The 18,664-nt window shown below is 48.3% G+C and overlaps 1 long non-coding RNA gene across 1 annotated transcript in view; it reads left to right on the forward strand.

The window, feature by feature from the left end:
- LOC142257861 (uncharacterized) overlaps positions 1-18,664 on the forward strand; it is a 34,549-nt gene that overhangs the window by 5,014 nt on the left and 10,871 nt on the right. Inside the window, exon 2 of the long non-coding RNA XR_012727669.1 lies at positions 10,992-11,096. This is a non-coding gene — a long non-coding RNA (uncharacterized LOC142257861). The remainder of the gene's footprint in view (positions 1-10,991; positions 11,097-18,664) is intronic.

Raw genomic sequence — 18,664 nt, forward strand, 5'->3', positions numbered from 1 at the left:
CACACACTGTTCATGGTACATGCCCTATGTGCTGCCCTTTCATTTCCACACTATCCTCTACACTATGTCCAAACTATACTGCCCAGTCTTTATACTGTGCCGACCCATCGCACTCGCCCTCTTCAGCATACTGGCCCCTCCGGCTGTACCCTTACACTGTCCCCCATTCTATTTCTTTTCTATAACACCCCCCCCACACACACACCACACACACACACACACACACACACACACACACACACACACTATCCAGTTTCTATTCTGTGCCCCCTAACACTTTTCTACTTCCATACTGTTTCCTCATACTATTCCCCTAAACAAGCTCCTCACACATTTCCCCCTCCCCATCATACTGTCTCCTCTCACATCCCCTGCTAAATATATTTTCACACATATCCCCATCTCCCCATACTGTCTCCACACCCATCCCATCCTCATTGCTCCCCATACTGTGTATGCATACATCCCCCCTCTCATACTGTTTCCTCATACATGCCCATCCTTGCTCTCCATACTGTGTCTACAACCAATCCTTTCTCACTCACCCTTCATTCGGTGTCCTCAAATTTCTCCATTCCCATACTGTTTCTACACCTATCCCATCCCCCTCACACCCCATATAATATATACATATCCCACCTCTCATACTGTTCCCTCACACATGCCCCCCCTCACTCCCCATACTACTTTTACACCCATCCCGTCTTACATATTATTTCATCATGCATCGCCCCCCCCTTACTCACCATATGGTGTCCGCATGCATCCCATACTGTGTCCGCACCTATACCCCTCACTCTGCATACTGTGTCTTCATACATTCCCCCTCACTACCCATACCGCACCCATGTCCTCCCTTGGTTTCCAAATTGTGTCCTCAAATTCCCCCCAACCCCTATTCTGTATCAGCATTCACCTTCCTCTCACTCCTCATTTTATGTCAGCATCCATGCCCACTTGTTTCTCAAACTAATGTCCTCAAATACCTCCCCATTACAATAAGTCTTTGGTGTGTTCAGCTCCAATGGACCACATACCACCAACACTATGTGCGACTCTGTGGTACTGGCGAGTTAAGTTCGCAGTGTGATCAGCTGCCCTGATCACTCTGCTGACTTCGCCATAACCCAGACGCGCCAGCAGTCAGGGCTTCAATTGTACTCACGCCTGAAAGACAGGAATAAATTGATCACTGAGAGCAAGCACACTACACCTTCTCTGAGACGGCTGTCAGCTTGACATCTGGCTCAGAGAATAGCCGACTCTCAGTACGGGGGGGGGTTGCAAAATGCAGCTGCTGGGGAAACACCTCGGGCCACCACATAAAGTGGTGAGACTGCTTCCTGCCTGCCAGATACACCTGCGGCAAATGCCCTACTTGGCCCCCCCCTTCAAATACGCTGCTGCATCTGTGGAAAATCGCAGTCATGTCCGATTTTGATCCAAATATCAGATCCAAATCGGCAATGCAAGTTAACTGGTGCCTGAAAAAAATGAGACCAGATTTGGATGACATCTGTGTGTTGTGTAGAAAATGTGTGTGTGTATATATATGTACCGTCATATGAAAAAGTTTGGGCACCCCTATTAATGTTAACCTTTTTTCTTTATAACAATTTGGGTTTTTGCTATTTCAGTTTCATATATCTAGTAACTGATGGACTGAGTAATATTTCTGGATTGAAATGAGGTTTATTGTACTAACAGAAAATGTGCAATCCGCATTTAAACAAAATTTGAACGGTGCAAAAGTATGGGCACCTCAACATAAAAGTGACATTAATATTTTGTAGATCCTCCTTTTGCAAAAATCACAGCCTCTAGTCGCTTCCTGTAGCTTTTAATGAGTTTCGAGATCCTGGATGAAGGTATATTTGACCATTCCTGTTTACAAAACAATTCCAGTTCAGTTAAGTTTGATGGTCGCCGAGCATGGACAGCACGCTTCAAATCATCCCACAGATTTTCAATGATATTCAGGTCTGGGGACTGGGATGGCCATTCCAGAACATTGTAATTGTTCCTCTGCATGAATGCCTGAGTAGATTTGGAGCGGTGTTTTGGATCATTGTCTTGCTGAAATATCCATCCCCTGCGTAACTTCAACTTCGTCACTGATTCTTGCACATTATTGTCAAGAATCTGCTGATACTGAGTTGAATCCATGCGACCCTCAACTTTAACAAGATTCCCGGTGTCGCCATTGGCCACACAGCCCCAAAGCATGATGGAACCTCCACCAAATTTTACTGTGGGTAGCAAGTGCTTTTCTTGGAATGCCGTGTTTTTTTGCCTCTATGCATAACGGCTTTTTGTATGACCAAACAACTCAATCTTTGTTTCATCAGTCCACAGGACCTTCTTCCAAAATGTAACTGGCTTGTCCAAATGGGCTTTTGCATACCTCAGGTGACTCTGCTTGTGGCATGCTTGCAGAAACGGCTTTTTTCACATCACTCTCCCATACAGCTTCTCCTTGTGCAACGTGCGCTGTATTGTTGACCGATGCACATTGACACCATCTGCAGCAAGATGATGCTGCAGGTCTTTGGAGGTGGTCTGTGGATTGTCCTTGACTGTTCTCACCATTCTTTTTTTTTTTTTTAATCCAATCAATTTTTATTGTAGGAAGTTACATTACAAAAAGGAGAAATTCAGGTATCATTGGCAATAATACACAAAGAGAACAACGCTGTAACACGTGGTAGTATCACCTTTGATTATGATTCACATTTCCTGTCACACCACCACCAATCATGTCTGATGCAAGTTGCAACTTTTTTTAGGTTAATCAATACCCAATACGTATAGAGTCAACCTACCAATTTACTCTTTAATCCTCAAAACGAGGGATCCAAACAACCAGAACCAGAGAGTAAGAAAGGAAGATAAGAAAAGGGAGGGGAGAGAGAGGTGGGGGAGAGGGGGAGAACCATGGATGGTTGCAAGGAAGCAACCAGGGAAGGGGAGGGGGGAGGGAATTGGATGGCGTTTCGGGGTAGCCCGAGCAGTAACAACAACAGAGATTTAAACACCTTGACTATTGACATGTGGTATGGGTGAACTCCCTGCGTAACACTCTCTTTGACCCTATTTGACCCATTTTTAATTATCAACAGTTTGCCCTGGAAACAGATGCCTGACAGGGGATGCATATACAGAGTTTAGCCACGTGTCCCAAATCTGAAGTATTTTGTTTTTGGCGCGGATGGAGTGAGCCAGACAGAACTCGTATTGGCATTGGAGATTAATTCGGTTATATAGTTCAACTAATGTAGGCGTCTTTGGGGATTTCCAGTGCAAACTTATGCAATATCTGGCAGCTACTAGAATGTGAACTAATAAACCCCTTGATTCCCAAGAGAACTCCTCTATACCCACGTTTAGCACTGCCAGAGCCGGATTCGGATTAATACGATTGCCTGTCAGCTCACCCATCAGGCCAAACACCTCCAACCAGAACGAGAAAACCTTGGGACAAGCCCACCAGCAGTGACCAAGAGTACCCCTTTGGAGGCAGCCCTTCCAACAATGTGGCGAATAATTTGGGAGGAAGTGTGCTAAGTTGGCTGGGGACCGATACCATCGCAGGTGTACTTTTTTCAGTTGCTCCAGATGATTTATACACTTGGAATATTTTTGGATATTTGCTGATGCCGAGTGCCAGTTTGAAGGAGAGGTAGAGACACTCAACTCCACGTCCCATTTATTCATATAAGGAGATTTTTGCTCTTCGGGGGGTTATTGAGCCATTTGTATGTCGAGGAGATACCTTTGGATTTACCGTATTTTTCGCTTTATAAGACGCACTTTTGTTCCCCCAAATTTTGGGGGAAAGTAGGGGGTGCGTCTTATAATCCGAATATACGGGGGGGGGGGGGGTGTATATATATATATACACACACACTACAGAGTCCAGGGGAGGTGCGGGCAGCTCTGGAGCTCTGCTGGGGGACTTATGAAAGCTGGGAGCAGAAAGCCTTTGATCTCCTGCACCCGCTCATATAATATGCACAGCTGCTGTCCACCACCATGGTGCTGAAAGTGCACCGCGGCGATAGGCTGGGGCAGCAGTGTATATTATATCTGCCTGCCCCTTCTTTGATTGCACATGCCCCCTCCCCCGTGTTAGCTATGTCCCCTATGCTGCTGCAAACAGTAAAATAATAAACTTTTTACTCACCTCCTCCAGCATGTCTGCCAGGCCTCCCTCCTGCTGCTGTGATAAGGTACAAGAGATTTCACTCTGCCGTGCCGATCACATGACCGGCCGAGAACCAGGAAATGCAGGAGGCTGGAGATCAACCCCGAGGAGGGGACACAGACAGGACAATGCTGGAGAAGGTAAGGAAAGTTTATTTTCCTAAAAGCAGCAGCATGGGGCGATATATAACACAGGGAGCTGTGTGCCAGCAATAGTGGGCCATGTGCCGCTACATGGGGCCGTGTGCCGCCACATGGGGCCATGTGCCAGCAATAGTGGGCCGTGTGCCGCCACATGGGGCCATGTGCCAGCAATAGTGGGCCGTGTGCAGCCACATGGGGCCGTGTGCCGCCACATGGGGCCGTGTGCCGCCACATGGGGCAGTGTGCCGCCACATGGGGCCGGGTGCCGCCACATGGGGCCATGTGCCAGCAATAGTGGGCTGTGTGCAGCCACATGGGGCCGTGTGCAGCCACATGGGGCTGTGTGCCGCCACATGGGGCCGTGTGCCGCCACATGGGGCCGTGTGCCGCCACATGGGGCCGTGTGCAGCCACATGGGGCCATGTGCCAGCAATAGTGGGCCGTGTGCAGCCACATGAGGCCATGTGCCAGCAATAGTGGGCCATGTGCCGCCACATGGGGCCATGTGCCAGCAATAGTGGGCCGTGTGCAGCCACATGGGGCCGTGTGCAGCCACATGGGGCCATGTGCCAGCAATAGTGGGCCGTGTGCAGCCACATGGGGCCGTGTGCAGCCACATGGGGCCGTGTGCAGCCACATGGGGCCGTGTGCAGCCACATGGGGCCGTGTGCCGCCACAGTGGGCCGTGTGCCGCCACAGTGGGCCGTGTGCCGCCACAGTGGGCCGTGTGCCGCCACAGTGGGCCGTGTGCCAGCCACAGTGGGCCGTGTGCCAGCCACAGTGGGCTGTGTGCCAGCCATAGAGGATGTGTGCCAGGCATAGGGGACATGTGGCATCACTGGGCCATATCCAGATTCAGAGGGCTAATTTTAGGATGGGGGGGGCTATGAGGGACATATACCCTATATGATTTGTCAGACGGACACTGGCATTATAAGACGGACCCCATTTATTAAAAAATTCTCTATTCCTTCACCAAATTTGGGGGTGCGTCTTATAATCAGGTGCGTCTTATAAAGCGAAAAATACGGTAATTATCTTTTTAAATACCAAAGCCTTTGTTGTAGGTAACAGAGGATTCGACTTTGGAGGAAATTTAGAGGCCAGAAAATGACTAATTTGGATGTGTTGATAGAAACAGCCCTTTAAAGAGGGGTGTTCCCGTACTATTTCATTAAAGGGGTTAACACCCAAATCAGAGTATAGATCCGCCAGCACTGTAATGCCCGATCCCTCCCACCTGGCCAGATTCAAAAAGGGGATTTGAGATTCCAACGACTTGAGGGAAATCTCTGAAAGAGGAATCTGAATCTTATGAATCAAGTCATTTCGCCAGACCTCCAGGGAGGCTGTTATGGTGGGAACACACGGGGAGAACCGTGAACGGCTCAAATATTCTGCTTCCATCATTCTTCTGACCGAGCCCTGGCGGGACAGGAAATTTTCAATCTGAGCCCATCTATGTGAATTACCTGGACGCCACCATTCCTTTAGTGATTCAATTAGTAAGGCTTTATAATATGCCGATATGTTTGGGGTGCCCAATCCCCCTAAGTCATATGGGGGGTATAACACTTTACCTGCAACCCTAGCCCTTTTATTACCCCAGACAAATTTGTTAGTCAACGATTGAAGTTTCATCAGGGTTTTGTGAGAAATTTTGATGGGAAGGCATCTGAGCACATACAATATTTTGGGTAAGAAAACCATTTTAAAGGACTGTATCCTGGCCATCCAGGACAATGATATTTTTTCATACCTTCCCAATTCCTTTTCTAAATTTTGGATCAGAGGTTCCACATTTTCTTTAATTAACATCTGCGATGGTGTCAGCTTAATACCCAAATAAGGTATCCCCCTGTCGCACCATTTGAATTGAAAGGCCCCCTCCAGCGCACTCCTGGCCTCCGCCGGTACATTAAACGGCAGTATCAAAGACTTTGCCGCATTAAGCTTATAATACGACACTTTAGAAAAGTTTGATAATGTGTTCACCACTGCTGGAATCGACACTGCAAGGTTAGAACAGGAAATTATCACATCGTCTGCGTATAAACCAAGTTTATGTTCAAATTCCCCAACTCTTATACCAGAAATGGCTATGTTTTTGTTCTCACCATTCTTCTTCTCTGCCTTTCTGATATTTTTCTTGGCCTGCCACTTCTGGGCTTAACAAGAACTGTACCTGTGTTCTTCCATTTCCTTACTATGTTCCTCACAGTGGAAACTGACAGTTTAAATCTCTGAGACAACTTTTTGTATCCTTCCCCTGAACAACTATGTTGAATAATCTTTGTTTTCAGATCACTTGAGAGTTGTTTTGAGGAGCCCATGATGCCACTCTTCATAGGAGATTCAAATAGGAGCACAACTTGCAAGTGGCCACCTTAAATACCTTTTCTCATGATTGGATACACCTGCCTATGAAGTTCAAAGCTCAATGAGGTTACAAAACCAATTTAGTGCTTTAGTAAGTCAGTAAAAAGTAGTTAGGAGTGTTCAAATCAAGAAATTGATAAGGGTGCCCATACTTTTGCACCTGTCAAATTTTGTTTAAATGCAGATTGCACATTTTCTGTTAGTGCAATAAACCTCATTTCAATCCAGAAATATTACTGAGTCCATCAGTTATTAGATATATGAAACTGAAATAGCTGTTTCAAAAAAACAAATTGTTATAAAGAAAAAAGGTTAACATTAATATATAAACACATAAATATATACACACACATTTATATATATATATAATATATAAACACATAAATATATACACACACACACACATGTATATATACATATATATATACACATACAGTATATATATATATATATATATATATATACATATATATGTATCTATATATATATATATATATATATATATATAGATATATGTATGTGTGTGTGTGTGTGTATAAATACACTATATATGTGTGAATTAAAGGCAGAATGGAAGACTGGAGCCAAAACAGAGCCATGGGCGTAGTGACCCATGACTCTCCTTTGCAGGGCAACGTAGGGTTAATGTAGCTGCAGGGAGCAGCTTTGGTGGGGTCAATAGTTTATAGGGGAGGGTTAGATTGTTCATGGGGGGTTAGGAGGGGTGGAAATAAATATTCAGGTTCAGGGGAGGAGGCTGGCCACCATAATGGAGCGTTGGCACCAACAGAGAAGGTCCTGCCCTCCCGCCCTATGGTTGATCTTTTGGAGGAATAGCAAGTGTGGCAGTTTCTAGAATTGTTTTGCTAGGGTCATTTCAGCAACCAGTGGTGAGGGGGGTTCTTGGAGTAGGTGGAAAAATTGGGGTGGGGGAGTGGTACATCAGGTGGATGGTGACCCCCCCTGCCATGGTTATTTAGGCTGGTAATTGCCTGGTGGACTTTGGGGCTCTCCAGGGTGGGGTCCCCTGAGAGTCAGTGTTAGGGATAAGGTTTTCCAGCAACAGAGGTGCTCTCGAGCTTGTGGTCGCGGCTGGGGGTAAAATGCTGGATGGTTGTTAAAATGAACCTGTCAGGTGCAATATGCATCTAGAACCATGAGCAGTTTTGGTTACATATTGCGGTTCCCTGCTTAACCGTCCCTGTATACACTAGTATAAATATACACAAATCTTTAGAAAAAGTATTTCTAAAGATAGTTTCTTATATGGTAATGAGGCCAGGGACTAGTCGCAACGGCGTTACTACCCTTGGCTAGTTGGCCCCCTTAGCATGTTAGCACGCCCCTGTTGGTGTACTAAAATGCTGATGAATGCGCAGCTTCACCACACATACCTCAATCTTGATGGCAGCCGGCGGAGGATGGATGGATGTGCACTGCGCATGATCCAGAGTTTCCAGTACTTCCGGTCATGTGCACTACACCTCACTGAAGCCGGGAAAATTACCGGCATCAGTTTAGTGCGCATGATCGGACGTGCTGGGGACTCTGCATCATGCGCAGTGCACATCCATCCATCCTCCGCCGGCTGCCATCAAGATTGAGGTATGTGTGGTGAAGCTGCGCATTCATCAGCATTTTAGTACACCAACAGGGGCGTGCTAACATGCTAAGGGGGCCAACTAGCCAAGGGAAGTAGCATATTCATTCATACTCATTAGCATATTATATGGGATCTTTAGAAATCCTTTTTCTAAAGATCTCTTTATCTATGCTAGTGTATAAAGGGACGGTTAGTCAGGGATTAGCAATATACACCCAGAACTGCTCGTGGATCTGCGGGCATATTGCACCTGGCAGGTTCACTTTAAATAATATTTGGTTGTCCATCAGGCGTTTGGGGCTCCAAGAACCTCCCATGAGTGCAAATAGTTATTATTAATGTTGTTTGTTAATAAAAGGGCTGATCTGACCAATTTATCCAAAAAATGGTGTTATGTGTTCATTTAAGGGAATCGGGAACGATGGAAGTTAGAGGGGGGTTAGATAGCAGGGTAAGGAAGCATCTGCAGTAGGGCTGTCGAGGGTTAAATTTGCGCCAGAGCCTTCTTCCATTCAGTGGGACTTTATCACTTGAACTATGGAGCTTTATGAAGATACAGTCATTTGCACAGCTGCTGGTGGATTCAGTTCACACCAGGGTTGCCAAGTTAATAGATGGATGAAAGCTAAGCAAAGCTGGCCATGCAATAAAACGTCTCCAGGAATACATGTAACACACGTATTATCCACCTCCATGTATATATATAATTTGTGTGTCTGTGTACCCCCACACATTATATAGATTACATACACATCCATTTTGGTATGGATCATGCTTAAAGGGAATCTGTCACCAGTTTTTTTGCTACCTAATCTGTGATTAGCATAATGCAGAGGCAGAGATCCTGATTCCAGCGATATGTCACTTACTGGGCTACTCAATGTAGTTATGATAAAATCACTGTTTAATCAGCAGCATATCATCATTACAGGACTACTTGGCGTGCTGCAGGTAGTCCAGCATATTCATGAGCTCTGTATAACTGCTAGATCTGCAGCAGAGAAAACACTGATTTTATCGAAATGACAACAAACAGCTCAGTAAGTGACATTGCTGGAATCAGGGTCTCTGTCTCTACAGATGGGAGAGCAAAAACCTGGTGACAGATTTCCTTTAATGTTAATGTATAACAGAATATCTCTGGAGCAAAGTTCAGGTCCTTCTTTTGCTTCTTCCAAATTAGTCTCCTTCATATGATCATCTGGGACGCATAGAAATGGAAATAAAACAAACATTCAATTACAGGAACCATTTATTTGATTAGGTTTTTAAGCTTCTTAAGAAAAAAAAAGGCACCCGTTTGCATTGGCTTCTACTTTCCCGACGCCTTATATCTATAAGGCTAGGTTCACATTTCCGTTGTTTTGCATCAGTCACATGCGTTGCTTGATGCTTGTGACTGATGCATTGTACAATGGATGACAAAGAACAGAAATCATTGTCGGACTCCGTTGTGTGCGGGGGGCGGAGCCGAGCGGGGCCGTGGCGCTGAGCGTCAGTGCCACGGGGACTGCAGGGCTGGGGACAAGTGAGTGTGTGTGTGCGCACATGTGGAGTGCGGGAGGGGGCGGAGCCGAGTGGTGAAGTGTCGGCCTCCTTGCACACTGTATCCAGGGTAAATATTGGGTAACTAAAAGCAAAGCACTTTTTGCTTGGTTACCCGATATTTATCTTGGATACCAGCGTACACCACTTAGCGCTGGCTCCCTGCACCCGTAACCACTGTAAATATCGGGTAACTAATCAAAGCGCATTGCTTGGTTACCCGATGTGTATCCTGGTTACGTGTGCAGGGAGCCAGAGAGAGCATGCGCAGCAAAATCCTACGGATTGCACTGCTCAAAAAACGTTACAGGCTGCATTGCTCCCGCCCGGCGGTCAGTTAAAAAACGACTGACCGCGACGCAGCGGATGCAACGCAGCATCATCAGTCGCAATCCGTCACTAATAGAAGTCTCTGGGGAAAAACTGGATTCCTGCAAAATATTTTGCAGGATACCGTAATTCATCAAGGCGACGGATTGTCACTGATGCAAAACAACAGAAGTGTGAACCTAGCCTAATACGCCTCTTAAATCCTTTTCCTCCTCTCTCATGAGAAAGCGGAAGGTAGAAATAATTAGGAGAGAGACCCAAAGCAAACATCATGAGGGAAAAATTGCTTATTGACTTTTCCCTGCTCCTCATGGGTGGTCCTTCTTTTAGAAGCCAATCAAAAGGTTCCAATGTTTTTTCAATAACAGAAAAAAGAATAAACAAATTCCCCCTTGGCCCCATGGTGAAAAAAAATTGATAGCACAAAGCACAATCAGGAGTGTTACTTCTTTGTAACATTCAAAGGGTTCAGGGTCCTCCCTTTTCCCTACAAGAGAAGGGGTGTGAGACCGGGAGGAGCAAATATTAAGGAGATTGGATAGCAAAAATAATGGGTATTTAGAGATATCTTGAGGTGATGATCTACTAAGGAAAGTAATAATGGCAGCAGAAGTGTTGTTTCCAGTGATAATTCGCACACAGTCATTACCTACGCCGGTTCACAGGTAGAGATTCACAGCTCATTACTGTTATCCGCTGTCACATGGGGACGGTTGCATCACCATTTTCCTTCCTGGTTTAAAATAGTATCTGCTGTTACCTCATTATTTTTTTTTTTTAATCTCAGCAGGCGAGCTTTTAAAGAAATGTTTACCTGGCTATGCAAATGGCTAAGAGGGACCATTGATGACTCCCGCGCCGGTCGTGCTGCAGAGTGAACTGTGACTTTCAGGTGGGTGATTTGCTCTATTACTCGTCTGACTGTGGCGTGATCTGTGGAGTCTCTGAGTGTCAGGTTCGGAATCAGTTTTTATTTTTGGAGTCACTTTTATGGACTGGCATTAATCTCAAATTGAAAAAAAAAATTATCAGAGGTGCTGAAGTAGACGCTGCACCCGCCTTCTGGTGCGCCGTCCTCTGCCATATAAGAGGAAAGCCCATGCTGAGCGGGGCGCCATTTACCATCCTCTGCCCCATAAGAGGAAAGCCCATACTGAGCGGGGGCACCATTTACCGTCCTCTGCCACGTAAGAAGAAACCCCAGGCTGAGCGGGGGCGCCATTTACCATCCTCTGCCCCATAAGAGGAAAGCCCAGGCTGAGTGGGCCCGCTATTTACCGTCCTCTGTCACGTAAGAGGAAAGTCCATGCTGAGTCGGGCCGCTATTTACCGTTCCCTGCCACGTAAGAGGAAAGCCCATGCTGAGTGGGGGCGCCATTTACCGTTCCCTGCCACACTCTGCCACATAAGAGGAAACCCCAGGCTGAGCGGGGGCGCCATTTACCGTCCTCTGCCACGTAAGAGGAAAGCCCATGCTGAGTTGGGGCGCCATTTACTGTCTTCTGCCATATAGGAGGAAAGCCCATGCTGAGTTGGGGCGCCATTTACTGTCCTCTGCCATGTAGGAGGAAAGCCCATGCTGAGCGGAGGCGCCATTTACTGTCCTCTGCCATATAGGAGAAAAGCCCATGCTGAGCGGAGGCGCCATTTACTGTCCTCTGCCATATAGGAGGAAAGCCCATGCTGAGCGGAGGCGCCATTTACTGTCCTCTGCCATATAGGAGAAAAGCCCATGCAGAGCGGAGGCGCCATTTACTAACCTCTGCCATAGGAGGAAAGCCCATGCTGAGTTGGGGCGCCATTTACTGTCCTCTGCCATATAGGAGGAAAGCCCATGCTGAGCGGGGGCGCCATTTATTGTCCTCTGCCATGTAGGAGGAAAGCCCATGCTGAGCGGGGGCGCCATTTATTGTCCTCTGCCATATAGGAGGAAAGCCCATGCTGAGCGGGGGCGCCATTTATTGTCCTCTGCCATATAGGAGGAAAGCCCATGGCTGAGCGGGGGCGCCATTTATTGTCCTCTGCCATGTAGGAGGAAAGCCCATGCTGAGCGGAGGCGCCATTTACTGTCCTCTGCCATATAGGAGGAAAGCCCATGCTGAGCGGGGGCGCCATTTATTGTCCTCTGCCATGCAGGAGGAAAGCCCATGCTGAGCGGGGGCGCCATTTATTGTCCTCTGCCATGTAGGAGGAAAGCCCATGCTGAGCGGGGGCGCCATTTACTGTCCTCTGCCATGTAGGAGGAAAGCCCATGCTGAGCGGAGGCGCCATTTACTGTCCTCTGCCATGTAGGAGGAAAGCCCATGCTGAGCGGGGGCGCCATTTATTGTCCTCTGCCATGTAGGAGGAAAGCCCATGCTGAGCGGGGGCGCCATTTATTGTCCTCTGCCATGTAGGAGGAAAGCCCATGCTGAGCGGGGGCGCCATTTATTGTCCTCTGCCATGTAGGAGGAAAGCCCATGCTGAGCGGTGGCGACATTTACGCATACTCTAGGGTACCAACCTCTGCGGCAAGGTAGGGATGTATCTTTATAGACTTTATAGAGACCCTAATTGAAAGTTTTGTCCCCCTTTTTAAACCAATGGGGTGTATTTCCTACACAATTTTTCAATTGCTTTATGACATACACATGACGCTCACCGACTTTTCTGGCAGAGGATCTGAGTGATTTTAGATTTACAGATGTGTGAGCGCTAATTATCCTCGTCCATGTTTAGAAGTTTATTTAGGAATTCTGCCTATTCCTTCTGTTTGCATGAATTTCGGAGGTAGGCTTTCTTCTATGCCAATACCAGTACCATGAACGATATTGGGGCGGTATAGATGAATTAAAGGGGTTCTATCGGGGAGCCCCATCTTTACAAAGAATGGAGGTTTCCAGGCGTTATCCTCCGATCTGCTATTTTCTTACAGATTTACATGAGCATTAATAATTGACAAGTTTACAAGAAAAATTCATGTCATCCCCTCACCCATAGTAATATTAATAGTAACACAACCGATCGCGCCATATAGCAGATGGTCCTCTGCGCTGTGTACACCGTTTCCAATGCCATGATTTTCTTCTTCAACTGTGGATTCTCACCCAAGTCCCATTCCAGAGCCAAAAGCAACAGATTGTTTTTTTTTTTCTTTGGCAAAATTTTTTTTGCAGGATCTCAGATGTTACTGCCGGCCGAGAGTCACCTGTGTGTAGAGTCACCCCTGTGTAGAGTCAGCTGTGTGTAGAGTCACCCGTGTGTAGAGTCAGCTGTGTGTAGAGTCATCTGTGTGTAGAGTCACCCGTGTGTAGAGTCACCCGTGTGTAGAGTCAGCTGTGTGTAGAGTCACCCGTGTGTAGAGTCAGCTGTGTGTAGAGTCACCCGTGTGTAGAGTCACCCGTGTGTAGAGTCACCCATGTGTAGAGTCAGCTGTGTGTAGAGTCAGCTGTGTGTAGAGTCACCCGTGTGTAGAGTCACCCGTGTGTAGAGTCACCCGTGTGTAGAGTCACCTGTGTGTAGAGTCAGCTGTGTGTAGAGTCACCCGTGTGTAGGGTCACCCGTGTGTAGAGCCACCCGTGTGTAGAGTCACCCGTGTGTAGAGTCACCCGTGTGTAGAGTCAGCTGTGTGTAGAGTCACCCGTGTGTAGAGTCACCCGTGTGTAGAGTCACCCGTGTGTAGAGTCACCCGTGTGTAGAGTCACCCGTGTGTAGAGTCACCCATGTGTAGAGTCAGCTGTGTGTAGAGTCAGCTGTGTGTAGAGTCACCCGTGTGTAGAGTCACCCGTGTGTAGAGTCACCCGTGTGTAGAGTCACCCGTGTGTAGAGTCACCTGTGTGTAGAGTCAGCTGTGTGTAGAGTCACCCGTGTGTAGAGTCACCCGTGTGTAGAGCCACCCGTGTGTAGAGTCACCCGTGTGTAGAGTCACCCGTGTGTAGAGTCAGCTGTGTGTAGAGTCACCCGTGTGTAGAGTCACCCGTGTGTAGAGTCACCCGTGTGTAGAGTCACCCGTGTGTAGAGTCACCCCTGTGTAGAGTCACCCCTGTGTAGAGTCACCCGTGTGTAGAGTCACCCGTGTGTAGAGTCACCCGTGTGTAGAGTCACCCGTGTGTAGAGTCAGCTGTGTGTAGAGTCACCCGTGTGTAGAGTCACCCGTGTGTAGAGTCACCCGTGTGTAGAGTCACCCGTGTGTAGAGTCAGCTGTGTGTAGAGTCACCCGTGTGTAGAGTCAGCTGTGTGTAGTCACCCGTGTGTAGAGTCACCCGTGTGTAAAGTCAGCTGTGTGTAGAGTCACCCGTGTGTAGAGTCACCCGTGTGTAGAGTCACCCGTGTGTAGAGTCAGCTGTGTGTAGTCACCCGTGTGTAGTCACCCGTGTGTAGAGTCACCCGTGTGTAGAGTCACCCGTGTGTAGAGTCACTCGTGTGTAGAGTCACCTGTGTGTGTAGTCACCTGTGTGTAGAGTCATCCGTGTGTAGAGTCACCCGTGTGTAGAGTCAGCTGTGTGTAGAGTCACCTGTGTGTAGAGTCACCTGTGTGTGTAGTCACCCGTGTGTAGAGTCACCCGTGTGTAGAGTCACCCGTGTGTAGAGTCACCCGTGTGTAGAGTCACCCGTGTGTAGAGTCAGCTGTGTGTAGAGTCACCCGTGTGTAGAGTCACCCATGTGTAGAGTCACCCGTGTGTAGAGTCAGCTGTGTGTAGTCACCCGTGTGTAGAGTCACCCGTGTGTAGAGTCACCCGTGTGTAGAGTCACCCATGTGTAGAGTCACCCGTGTGTAGAGTCAGCTGTGTGTAGTCACCCGTGTGTAGAGTCACCCGTGTGTAGAGTCAGCTGTGTGTAGAGTCACCCGTGTGTAGAGTCAGCTGTGTGTAGAGTCACCTGTGTGTGTAGTCACCTGTGTGTGTAGTCACCCGTGTGTAGAGTCACCCGTGTGTAGAGTCACCCGTGTGTAGAGTCACCCGTGTGTAGAGTCAGCTGTGTGTAGAGTCACCCGTGTGTAGAGTCACCCATGTGTAGAGTCACCCGTGTGTAGAGTCAGCTGTGTGTAGTCACCCGTGTGTAGAGTCACCCGTGTGTAGAGTCACCCGTGTGTAGAGTCACCCGTGTGTAGAGTCAGCTGTGTGTAGAGTCACCCGTGTGTAGAGTCACCCGTGTGTAGAGTCACCTGTGTGTAGAGTCACCCGTGTGTAGAGTCAGCTGTGTGTAGTCACCCGTGTGTAGTCACCCGTGTGTAGAGTCACCCGTGTGTAGAGTCACCCGTGTGTAGAGTCAGCTGTGTGTAGTCACCCGTGTGTAGAGTCACCCGTGTGTAGAGTCACCCGTGTGTAGAGTCACCTGTGTGTGTAGTCACCTGTGTGTAGAGTCACCCGTGTGTAGAGTCACCCGTGTGTAGAGTCAGCTTTGTGTAGAGTCACCTGTGTGTAGAGTCACCTGTGTGTGTAGTCACCTGTGTGTAGAGTCACCTGTGTGTAGAGTCACCTGTATACATTTCTTGTATTTCTGTGTATATTCAGTATATACTGTACCTGCTTAATATTGTACCAAGAAGCACAAGACAAGTGACACTGTGAAGTCACAGTGATTGCATGGACACTGCCATTATGCCCACCCGATCCATGGCAGAAAGACGGCTGTACACAACTGCCAGAGCATCAGAAAATGGAGATTCCAGTGTACCGCCCCGCGCTCGGCCGCAGACGAGCCGCTCGTATCTGGGCTCGTTGGTGGGTGGCTCGAGCGCCTCCGGACCCGGGGTCACTTCGCTCTGAAAGCATACTGGTGCTACGTAGGGGGGTGGTAGGTAGGTGTACGATCGGAGCCGTGTTTGAGTTCGTGACGCCACCCACGGAATGTGGTGAAGGTGTAGACACCACCGCTGCAGTTACGGGGCACCCGGGGGAGATGGTAGTGCAGCAAGATGTTAACCCCTCCGTGGGCAGGGGTGATGGCCCCGGGACCCGTTGGAGGGAGCTGGGCGGTGCGCGGCCGGTGGCACTGTGGTACTCACTGTTATTGACACACACAAGTCTCTGGTAAACAAAGTTGATGGTGGTCGGTGCCCGCAGCTGGCTGCGTCTAGTCCCCCACCCGGTTCGGTGGTCTTTGCCTTTCTCCTGCACCATGTAGTGTGTATGTAGACTGCCTTCGCTTCAACAACGGGAGTCCGCTCCCCGGCGGTATGTGTGTCGGGAAAGCCCGTTTACCCGCAGATGCTGGCCCGTGGGATCTCTCTGCCTGTGCGGTGGCGTTCTATCCCCCTCTGTGGGCTGTTGTCTTCAGTCGGGACTTGGGTGGGAAAGGACCTATAGTCCAGACCTCAATCAGTGAATTAACTCGGTCCAGTGGCTTCTGGACCTCGTTTTAGGGTCTGACTACCTCCCTGTGTGCTCCGGTTTCCAGTCGGTTCCCCGGGTCGGTACCGGCGGGCCACTACCCTGTCCCAGTCCACCACGGTTCCACGTGGCCGTCTTCCCGCCTCCTGCAGGCTAGGGCACGACCCTGGCACCTGTCAGTTTCCGCTGCAGACTTGCTACACAGGCCTGCTGCACTTCACTCCTGACTGAACTTGACTTAGAACTCAACTCACAACTGACTGTGTTTCCTGCCTCAGGCCCTCTGAACTCTTTGGTGGGCGTGCCAACTGCCTGGCTCCGCCCCCCTGGTGTGTCCATTAAGCTCTGAGGGAGGTGACTAGGGTGTATGTGTTTGGCTGATGATACCTAATGCGGGACTGGTGTTGTGTGGGGCGCTATCTGTGACTACCTGGCTAGTCCAGGGCGTCACACCAGCAGCGAAAGGGATTCTCCCCAAAATTGCCAATACACATACTGTATATACTGAACACAAATATAAACACACTTTTGTATTTGCTCCTATTTTTCATGAGCGAAACCCAAAGAGCTAAGACTTTTTGTATTTATACAAAAGCTTATTTTCCCCTCAAATATACAGTAGTGTGAACTTGCTGGATATTGGCAGGAGCTTGAACACGCTGTTGTATACACGATCCAGAGTATCCTAAATATGCTCAATGGGTGACATGTCCGGTGAGTTCGCTGCCATGCCAGACCTGGGATGTTTTCAGCTTCCAGGAATTGTGCACAGATCCTTGCATCATGGGGCCGTGCATTATCTGCTACAACATGAGGTGATGGTCGTGGATGAGGCATAATAAGGGCCTCAGGGTCTTGTCACGGTATAACTGTGCATTCAAAATGGCATCAATAAAATGCATCTGTGATCATTGTCCATAACATACACCTGCCCATACCATAACCCCACCACTCGAGTCACAAAGTTGACATCAGCAAACCGATCACCCACACACCATACACACAGTCTGCCATCTGACCTGTACAGTGAAAACTAGGATTCATCCGTGAAGAGAATCTCTCTCCAACATGCCAGACGCCACTGAATAAGAGCATTTGGTCACTCAAGTCAGTTACGATGACGCTCTGCAGTCAGGTGGAGACCCCGATGAGGACAACGAGCAGCAGATGAGCTTCCCTGAGACAGTTTCGGACAGATCATACAGAAATTCTTTGGTTATGCACCAATTGTTGCAGCAGTGGTCCAGGCGGCCGGTCTCAGACGATCTTGGAGGTGAAGATGCTGGATGTGGAGGTCCTGGGCTGGTGTGGTTACACGTGGTCTGCAGTTGTGAGGCCAGTTGGCTGTACTACCAAATTCTCTGAAACGCCTTTGAAGACTGTGTATGGAAAAGAAATGAACATTCAGTTTGGGTAATAGCTGGTGGACATTCCTGCAGTCAGCAGCCAATTCCACGCTCCCTCAAAACTTGTGACATCTGTGGCATTGTGCTGTGTGATAAAACTGAATATTTTACTTGTGGCCTATTATTGTGGCCAGCCTAAGGCACAATTGTGCAGTAATCATGCTGGCCAGCCCAAGGCACAACCTGTGCAATAATCACGCTGTCAAAAGCACACCTATACAATAATCATGCTGTCCAAGGCACACCTGTGCAATAAACATGCTCTGTAATCAGCATCTTGAGATGCCACACCTGTAAGGTGGATGGATTATCTTGGCAATGGAGAACTGCTAACTAACACAGATTCAGACATGACCAGCTGAGGGAGGATTCTCCGGTCGTGATGTCTGTGTAACCAAACCCCCTTATCCTCTAAGAATAAACACACGGACTGCATGCGACTTGGTTCAAAATGGCCACAGCAGCCTTTTATTGCCAATTGTTTTACAAACTAGCACCTTAGGGACGCCGTCCAACGGGCGACCCAAAACAACCAAAACAACCACATAAAGGTAATAATAGACAATAACATTTACAATACCCCCCGGGGTAGGCCCAGTCCACTAACTACTACTCCCCCTGTCCCCGGCCGCAACACACCGACCCAGAGACGAGGTGCCAATCACCCACGGATTGACCCCCACACTTTGGCAGAACCCCGTGCCTGCCACATCCCGGAACCGAGAGCCACCATACCAAGACAA

This window comes from Anomaloglossus baeobatrachus, chromosome 12, assembly GCF_048569485.1.
Source record: "Anomaloglossus baeobatrachus isolate aAnoBae1 chromosome 12, aAnoBae1.hap1, whole genome shotgun sequence".
In the NCBI taxonomy this organism is placed as follows: Eukaryota; Metazoa; Chordata; class Amphibia; order Anura; family Aromobatidae; genus Anomaloglossus; species Anomaloglossus baeobatrachus.